Genomic DNA, 9607 nt, shown 5'->3' on the forward strand with positions numbered 1-9607 from the left:
CAGGTAAAATTCACAAGCTGGAATGTGAAATCTTTGAATCATCCGGTAAAGCGTAGCAAAGTATTGTCACATTTGAAACAGATTGGGACAGGGATTGCTTTTTTACAAGAAACTCATCTACGGTTGTGTGATCATTCTAGGCTGAGGGGGGGGTGGGTTGGCCAGGTTTATCATTCTAACTTTAATTCTAAGTCAAGGGGAGCTGCAATACTTATTAGTAAATCAGTCCCATTTGTTATGTCAAATGTGGAGGCTGACCCAACAGGCAGGTATATATTAGTAACAGGTAGATTATATAATACTCCAGTGATACTTCTTAATGTGTACGCACCAAATTGGGATGATAGTTCTTTCTTTACAGCTCTTTTTACCCGATTGCCTAATATGGACACACATCATCTTATCATGGGAGGAGACATGAACTGCAACTTTTCATCTTTAGACCGTAGTCCATCCTCACCTTTTTCCCTTTCAAAGTCTGCTCGGGCAATCAAAACCTTTTTGGACACTTATAAAATTATTGACATATGGCGTTTCCACAATCCAACTTCCAGGAGTTACTCCTTCTTCTCACAGGTTCATAAAACATACTCCCGAATAGATTATTTTTTTCTAGACAAGCATCTTTTACACCTAGTTACTGGTTGTGAATATCAGGCCATAGTGATATCAGACCATGCCCCAATGGTGATGGATCTAAAAATACCCACAACTCACAATGAGTACCGTCCCTGGCGGCTAAATACACTACTACTGGCTGATAAGGATTTTGTGAAATTTATTTCAAATGAAATAAATTTTTTCTTACAACATAATACAACTCCAGGAATGTCTCCTTCATTGATTTGGGAAGCAATGAAGGCATACTTAAGAGGACAAATAATATCGTACACATCTTTTGTAAGGAAAAATCAAATGAGACGCCTGGAGGAATTAACGAAAGAGATTTTGAATCTAGATGCTATAATGGCCCGATGTCCATCCCCTGAAGTGTATAAAAGGAGATTGTTGACACAAACAGAATATAATCTTCTTTCCACAAAACATGCTGAAAATATGATCGATAAATTACGTTGTAGGACATATGAGCACGGTGAGAAGACAGGGAGGAGCCTTGCTCAGCAGCTACGTCAAAAAATAGCAAATCAAACTATTGCCGAAATAAAGGACGAACAAGGTAACATACATATAGATCATTCACAGATTAATAATTGTTTTTTCAAGTTTTATTTAAAATTATATGCTTCTGAATCACCTGGAGACGACCCCTTGTTGAAATTGTTTTTTGATAAAATTAATACACCTATGATTGATGCGGTAGCTTCAAATCAGCTTGATGAACCACTGACTAAGGAGGAGTTCTTGGCAGCAGTAAAATCTTTGCAGAATGGGAAGAGTCCAGGTCCTGATGGATTCCCCAGCGAATTTTTTAGGACGTTTGCTGGGGAGCTGGCTCCGCTTTTGCTGTCTGTATATGAAGAATCATATAACTCTGGCTCATTGCCTCTTACTATGCGTCAGGCGGTAATATCGCTAATTCTTAAGAGAGATAAAAATCCTGTGGAATGTAGTTCTTATCGTCCAATTTCGCTTCTTAATGTAGATTGTAAGTTATTAGCCAAGATTCTTGCTCAAAGATTAGAAAAAATCTTGCCTTCTGTAATATCAGATGATCAAACTGGATTTATTAAACATAGACAATTATTTTTTAATACGCGCAGGTTATTTGATATTCTTTATAGTCCCACCCCACCAGGAGATACAGAAATATTATTATCATTAGACGCTGAGAAAGCATTCGATCGGGTGGAGTGGGACTATCTCCTTTACACAATGAAAAAATTTGGTTTTAGTCAAAAATTTATCAGATGGATTGAGGTTCTTTATGCATCACCTCTGGCAGCAATTCGTACAAATAACACTTTATCCTCCTTTTTTAAGTTAGAGCGAGGTACCAGACAAGGATGTCCCCTCTCGCCCCTCCTCTTCTCACTGGTCATAGAACCGTTAGCTATATTACTACGCAGCGAGGATATGATTAAGGGGATACATAGAGGAGGTTTAGAGCATAAGGTTTCTTTATACGCGGACGATATGCTTTTATATATATCTGATCCAATGTCTAGTTTACCAGAATTACTTAATGCATTAAATAGTTTCAGTAAAATATCAGGATATAAAATAAATTTTGAAAAGAGTGAACTCATGCCCATAAGTAATGTAAATAAGGCAGCCATACTAAATCAGTTCCCATTTAAAATAAACACTAATAAGTTTAAATATTTAGGAATATGGGTGACACATAAGTTTAGAGATCTCTATAATGCCAATTCCCCCCCCCCTCATAACTAGTATGAAACAAGATTTTGAACGGTGGAACCTACTCCCTTTATGCTTGGGAGGTAGGGTAAATATAATCAAAATGAACGTGGCACCAAAATTTTTATTTTTATTTCAAAATATTCCAATATTTTTAACAAAATCTTTTTTTAGACATATCAATAAGTTGGTTGTCGAGTTCATCTGGCACAATAAACGACCCAGAGCACGCTTGAGTATTCTACAAAAACATCGAACACAAGGGGGTTTATCTTTGCCAAATTTTTTGTATTACTATTGGGCCTGTAATGCACAGATTCTATTATATTGGATTAGTAACACAAATGAACAGAGTGACCCTAAGTGGGTGCAATTGGAAAGGAATTCATGTAGTCCTGTCTCACTGCAGGCATTGATTTGCTCAATTATCCCGATGCCTGAGCCACTATCCAACTATACATCTAATCCGATTGTGAAAGATTCCATAAAAATCTGGATACAGTTTAGAAATACATTCTCACTTAAAAATCCCTCCAGTTTAGCACCTATAATTGGTAATAATATGTTTACTCCCTCAGTAACTGATACAGCTTTCATTAAATGGAGGGATATGGGCTTTCATAGAATAAAAGATCTTTTCATTGCTAACAGTTTTGGAACATTTGAACAGCTGAGCAGAATTGGGAATATCCCACATTCACACTTTTTTAGGTATTTACAACTTCGTAGTTTTATTTCATCACATTACCCTGAATTCCCCACCTTGCCATCAAAAAATCTTCTAGATATCATTTTAGAATCTGCAAACTCACCAAGAATTGGTACAATATATGCTTTAATTAATTCAGAAGAATCTGGATCTCTACTTTCACTGAAACAACAATGGGAAGAGGAGTTAGACATACAAATATCTGAAAAAATATGGGAGGACGCTTTGAATAGAATTCACTCCTCATCAATATGTTTGAGACACACTGTGATGCAGTTCAAGGTTGTTCATCGTTTACATTGGTCTAAAGTAAAGCTGAAAAAATTCATACCAGATATTGACCCTATGTGTGAAAAATGTAAAACGGATCTAGCCACCCTTTCACATATGTATTGGTCTTGTTCTAAACTAATGACATTTTGGCATTCAATATTTTCCTTCCTTTCAAATGTTTTAGAAGCTTTTATTCCACCTTCACCATTCGGGGCTATATTTGGGGTGATATCTCAAGATATTTGTATAGGCAAACCAACAAAAACCGTGATAGCTTTCACAACCTTGTTAGCAAGACGATTGATATTGCTCAAATGGAAAGACACACACCCGCCTACTTTTAACCACTGGATTAGGGATTTAATGTTTTTCTTGAATCTCGAAAAAATCCGCTGCACAATAAGAGGGGATAGTTCAAAATTTTATGCTATCTGGCAGCCTGTCATTACATATGTGGAACAAATGGACTCTGTGGATATTGATGCATAAGACTGTACCACTGTTTGTTATTACCGCTACTTTTTTTTTTCTTTTTTTTTTTTTTTTTTTTTCTCTTTTTGGATTGTTACAGCCACCTTTTACCATTTTGTATTTGTTCATATATGCATTTATTTTTAAAAGAGAATTTATAGGTGCAGTAGGGAGTGGGAGGGTTTGGGGTTATTTTATTTTATTTCTTTAATGTAATAACTCATTCAAAATAATAAAAAGACCTTTGACAAAAAAACTAAAATGGGTGCTTTTTGGTCTTGTTTGATCTGCAGTATCATAAATCTGCCGTGCTGTGCAAGTGACAGACCGCTGCTTCAAGTTAGCCTGCTGATAAAAACAGCTAATCTCCAATGCCACACAGTTTATTTTCATTTAAATCAGGGCTGTAACTTGCATGTATCCACTTCTTTCTTTCACTTTTGTTGCCTGGGAATGCACTAATACTAAAATATGATTGTTTGAGTGCTGTAACACAGCGCTGTAGTACAAAATTATAATCAATCAAAGATGACATTGCTTTGTTTTTCAAGGACTAGAATCAGGTCACAGTAGCCCTGGAAGCACTAAAGCTATGTGCATTCTGGCTTTCTGTAAATTAGAATAAAAGTGACCAGGCATACATAATTTGAATGATTTGCATATTTCTGGCATAAAAGTTAAACAGACAATCCGATACTTTGGCATTCTACTTTTATTTAGAAATGTGTTTTTTATTATTATATTATGTTATTTAATTTATTTAGTATTATATTATTTAGAAATGTCTGTTTTGTTTAGAAACAAGACCAGTTTAAGTAATTGTTTGGTAAAGGTATAATCATCATTATACATTACAGGTAAATGGCAACAGTGAAAGATGTGCTTATGATGAATTCAGAAATAATTTAGAGTTGGATAATTCATGGAAATAATTTGAGAGTATTATGAAAAGGATTTCTCCAAAATTACTTTACCTTATAAGATTGCTCACTGCAGATACAATCCTTCTGTAGAGAAATTTGAAAACTTGTGATTTTAGAGCTGTTGGGGAAAAAATGTAACAACCACCAAATCAGGAATTGTATAGTAAATGACTATAACTGCACCCCCAAAGCATTCTATAAATGGAAAAAGGAATTTCACCCGCTTTCCACATAAGTGTTGTGGCACAATAGTAGTAAATTTCTGCTCCCTGACAAAGAAATTCACTTTACAATACTACATAGATTTTTTAACATCCTGCTTAATAATTTTAAAATTGGTGCTTCACCACAATGTTTTTTTTTTGCCATTTGGCTTAGGAAACTATCACTCACTTATTTTTATCAGTAACTGCATTGTCTCCAAGGAATTTTGGAAGAAGGTTTCCTTCAAGTTATCCTTCTCCCTACATAAATGTTTTTCTAAAATGAGACATTGGTCTTGTTCCTAAACTGTGAAACTGGTTCAGGTAGAATAGATGAGGTTGTTAAAGTGCTGACCTTACTGGGTACATTTCATATACACAAATTCAGGGCCATGTCACTGATTTCAATTTTTAGGCTGCTCTGTAACAACTTGATATTTTTTCATCCTTATTACAAGTACAACAAAACAAAAAAGCTAAAAAGACATCTCTTCTTTTGAAATAAATTATAAAAGCATTTCATTGCATAACATAGTTCATATCCAGGTATGTTTTATAGGCCAGCCTTATGTATGTGTGTATTACTTGTGTGTATTATTTTATTTACTTTAGTTATCTAATTTTGATTTACTATTTTTTTTCTTTGTTGCTGATGTGTATATGTATGTATTGTCTTTTCATGTAAATAGGTGTACTATAAATTTGTTTGTTTAATTTCTTACTTCATGTTTAGAAGAAAACAAAGAAGAATACTTAACAAACCCAATAGACATCTCACATAACATTTTCAGATTTTTTTATGCAGTGATATGTGGAAGCTTAGACACCCCTGGTCAAATGGCACGTTTTTTTTATTTACTACATGAAAAATGAATACATCTGCATCAAATAAACATAAAAATTTGGTTTTGAAAATATATCAGGACATTTCACCAAGAGAAATGTTTAGCTGCTGAAATAGATTAAATATAAAAACATGGCATCCAGAAGATGTTCTGGTACTCAGCAAACACCATATGGTAATTTCCACATTAGCACTTCTCCCAGAAAACACAAACACAGCAGGGAGAAAATTCACTGCTGCTCAGACTGTGGAAAGAGTTTTACTCATCAGAGTCATCTCCAACGACACGAACACATTCACAAAGGAGAGAAATATTATTGCTGCTTAGATTGCGGGAAGAGTTTTACCAGAAAAGCAATCTCCAGCCACACCAGTGCATTCACACAGGAGAGAAGCCATTTCACCAAGAGTGTGGAAAGAATTTCAGGCGTTCAAAGAGTGTGACGACAAACAAGTGCACAAAGAGCAGTAGTGGAAATGGGTAGTAATGAGAGTAACCTTAACACATTCTGGGAGTAAAAGTATTCAAGGAACACCCCTTATTTTTGCTTTATGCTGTTTCTAAAACATGATATCCTGTGCTGAACACCAAGCCAAGCCTACAGCTTATCCACCCTATGAGAAAGTTTGGTATTTTAGATTTCCCCTAAAATTTGATTTATTTGTAAATATACACATAAAACAATTGTGAAGCTCCACATTTAGTAATTAAGAGATTCTGTCTAATCTTAGCTAGTATAATGTTTCTTAGGCAATGATAGATGTTTCTTTTAATTATTTGACAGTGTTCTTGGCTGTTTGAGTCCCTCTTTTGCTCCTTTGTATCCTACATGTTAACTAGTGCTTGTGGCAATGAAAGTGCTGCTTTGTTTTCCCTTTTGACCATTAGGAGATGTTTTCTGTATGCTGCATGCTTGGATTGTTCTTATGTGGAATATAATGGAAATATGACCCTGAAGACTGCAACAGTGAAATTTTTGCTGTGCTGGGCAGAACTGAACAGCTTTGCAATGGAGACACTGGAATATGAATTACTACAAGACCTCATGCTATCTAAGTGACATATTGATGACCTCTCCTCAGTATGGTCTGCACATGCCTCCATGTTGCATTGAGACAAGACTACAACTCACCCATGAACGTACCATTACTTTTTTCTGAGACTTTTAAGGGGGATGATGACGTTCTTTGTGATGCTTGGAGAGTTTTCCTTGAGAAGGGCACAGTGTCATGAGATTAAAGACTTGATTATTGTGAATTTGATGCCAACAATATGTTCCAAAAAAGCTGGCACAGGGGCATGTTTACCACTGTGTTGCTTCATCTCTTCTTTTAACAACATTCTGTGTTTGGGAATTGCTGTAGTTATGAAATTGAAATGTTTTCCCATGCTTGTTTAATATAGGATTTCAGCTGCTCAACAGTTTGAGGTCTCCTCTGTCATATTCTTCATTTCATAATGCGCGCCAAATGTTTTCAGTGGTGACAGGTCAGGGCTGCAGGTAAGTCAGTTTAGCACCCGGACTCTTTTACTATGGACCAATATTGTTGTAACACAAGCAGAATGTGGTTTACCGTCGTTTTGCTGAAATAAGCAAGGCCTTCCCTGAAAAAGACGTTGTCTGGATGACAGCATAAGTTGGCAAAACATAATGACCACGTCCTTGTTTCTACGCTCATTGTCCATTTTATCAGCTCCACTTACTATATAGGCCACTTTGTAGTTCTCCACTTTGTAGTTCTACAATTACAGACTGTAGTCCATCTGTTTCTCTGCATACTTTTTTAGCCCCCTTTTACCCTGTTCTTCAGTGGCCAGGACCCTTATGGACCCTCACAGAGCAGGTACTATTTGGGTGGTGGATCCTTCTCAGTGCTGCTGTAACACTGATGTAGTGGTGGTGTGTTAGTGGTGGTGTGTTAGTGTCTGTTGTGCTGGTCTGAGTGGATTGAGAATAGTTCACCAAACAAAAATATCCAGCTAACAGTGTCCTGTGGGCAATGTCCTGTGATTACTGACTAGAGGATGACCAACACAAACTGTGCAGCAGCAGATGAGATATCGTCTCTGACTTTACATCTATAAGAGGGACTGACAAGGTAGGAGTGTCTAATAGAGTGGACAGTGAGTGGACACAGTGTTTAAAAATTCCAGCAGCAATACTGTGTCTGATCCACTCAGACCAACACAACAAACACTAACCACCAACACATCAGTGTCATTGCAGTGCTGAGAATGATCCACCACCCAAATAGCACCTGCTCTGTGAGGGTACATGGGGGGTCCTGACCACTGAAGAACAGGGTAAAAGGGGGCTAACGAAGTAAGCAGAGAAACAGATGGACTACAGTCTGCAATTGTAGAATTACAAAGTGCACCTATATAGTAAGTGGAGCTGATCAAATGGACAGTGAGCGTAGAAACAAGGAGGATATGCCTGATCAGTGTATATCATTCAGCATTAATGGTGCCTTCACAGATGTGCACACTCCTATACAATCATGAATACTGGCTTTTGAACAGTGCACTGATAACAAGTGATCTTTAGCCATGAGGATCCAGTGTCCATGATTTCCAAAAAGAATTTCAAGTTTTGATTTGTCCCACCATAGAACACTTTTCCACTTCCCCTCAGTCCATATTAAATGAGCTTGAGCCCAGAGAAGGTGGCAGCATTTCTGGATCCTGTTTCTGTACACTTGTCTCTTTACATTTTAGAGTTTTATCTTGCATTTGTGGATGCAGTATCATGTCTATTTTTAATGCATTGCCACCTGAGGGCCCAAAGATCATGGCCAGCAAATACTAGTTTTAGGCCTGTTCCCTTGTGCACAGAGATTTCTCCAGATTGAAATGGTTATTGTTATTATTGTTATTTATTGTATCATAGATGCCGAAAATCAAAAGTTCTTGAACCCTCCTCATCTTTACTTCTGAAAGACTCATTCTCTCTGGCATGCTATTTTTATACCCAATCATGTTACTGACCTGTTGCCAATTAACCACCAGGATTTTAAGCATTACACAGCCAGCCTTTTGTTCCCCTGTTCTGACTTTTTTGGAAAGTGTTGTTGACATTTATTCAAAATGGGCATGTATTTTTAAAAAAACAATAAAATTTCTCAGTTTCGACTTTTGATATGTTTTATTATTTTCAATTAAATATAGGACTGCAAATTATTATCATTATTTGTGTTTCTTTTCTATAAAGGTCATATGTACTATTTCATATTTATTTTTGTCACTCTTGTCTTTGCCAGTATTACAGCACCCAAAAAAGAAGAAATACTGCTGTGAGTGATGAACTGCATTTGCAACGAGTTTATAATTTTCTTCCAAAAAGGTTGAGTTGCAGATATGAGTCTCTCTTTGCTCTTAACCAGTGTGCAGATGCAGCTCTGCAGGCCTTTCTCTTAAAAAGCAGAAGTAATCTCACTTAAAGTTTTTTATAAAATAAGTTTAATGATAATAACTGAACTGAGTTAGCTGCTCATTGGTGGCCTACCAAACAAGCTACACATGAAGTAAATGTAGTTTAGGCAATTAAGAGGGACACACACTCACACACGGGACGAAAACTCCCCCGGAGAAAGAGAGAGAGAGAGAGAGAGAGAGAGAGAAGGTGTTAGCAGTTCTGTTGCCAATTGTACTGTCCATAGCCGTTCGGTGGGAAATAAAAGAGAAGTTCTACCTCAACCTTGTAACCCGACTATATTTTTCCACCCCTCTGAACAAGAGACTTGGAGTTACTTCGAACTACACGTAACTTTGAGGGTTACAATAGCATGAAAGATAATCTTACAAGATCTATCACCACCAACTGCATTAGCAAGTGGAGTAGAGGCTGCGCTACAATTTGAGCGT

The sequence above is a fragment of the Pygocentrus nattereri genome, chromosome 20 (assembly GCF_015220715.1).
Source record: "Pygocentrus nattereri isolate fPygNat1 chromosome 20, fPygNat1.pri, whole genome shotgun sequence".
NCBI lineage: Eukaryota > Metazoa > Chordata > Actinopteri > Characiformes > Serrasalmidae > Pygocentrus > Pygocentrus nattereri.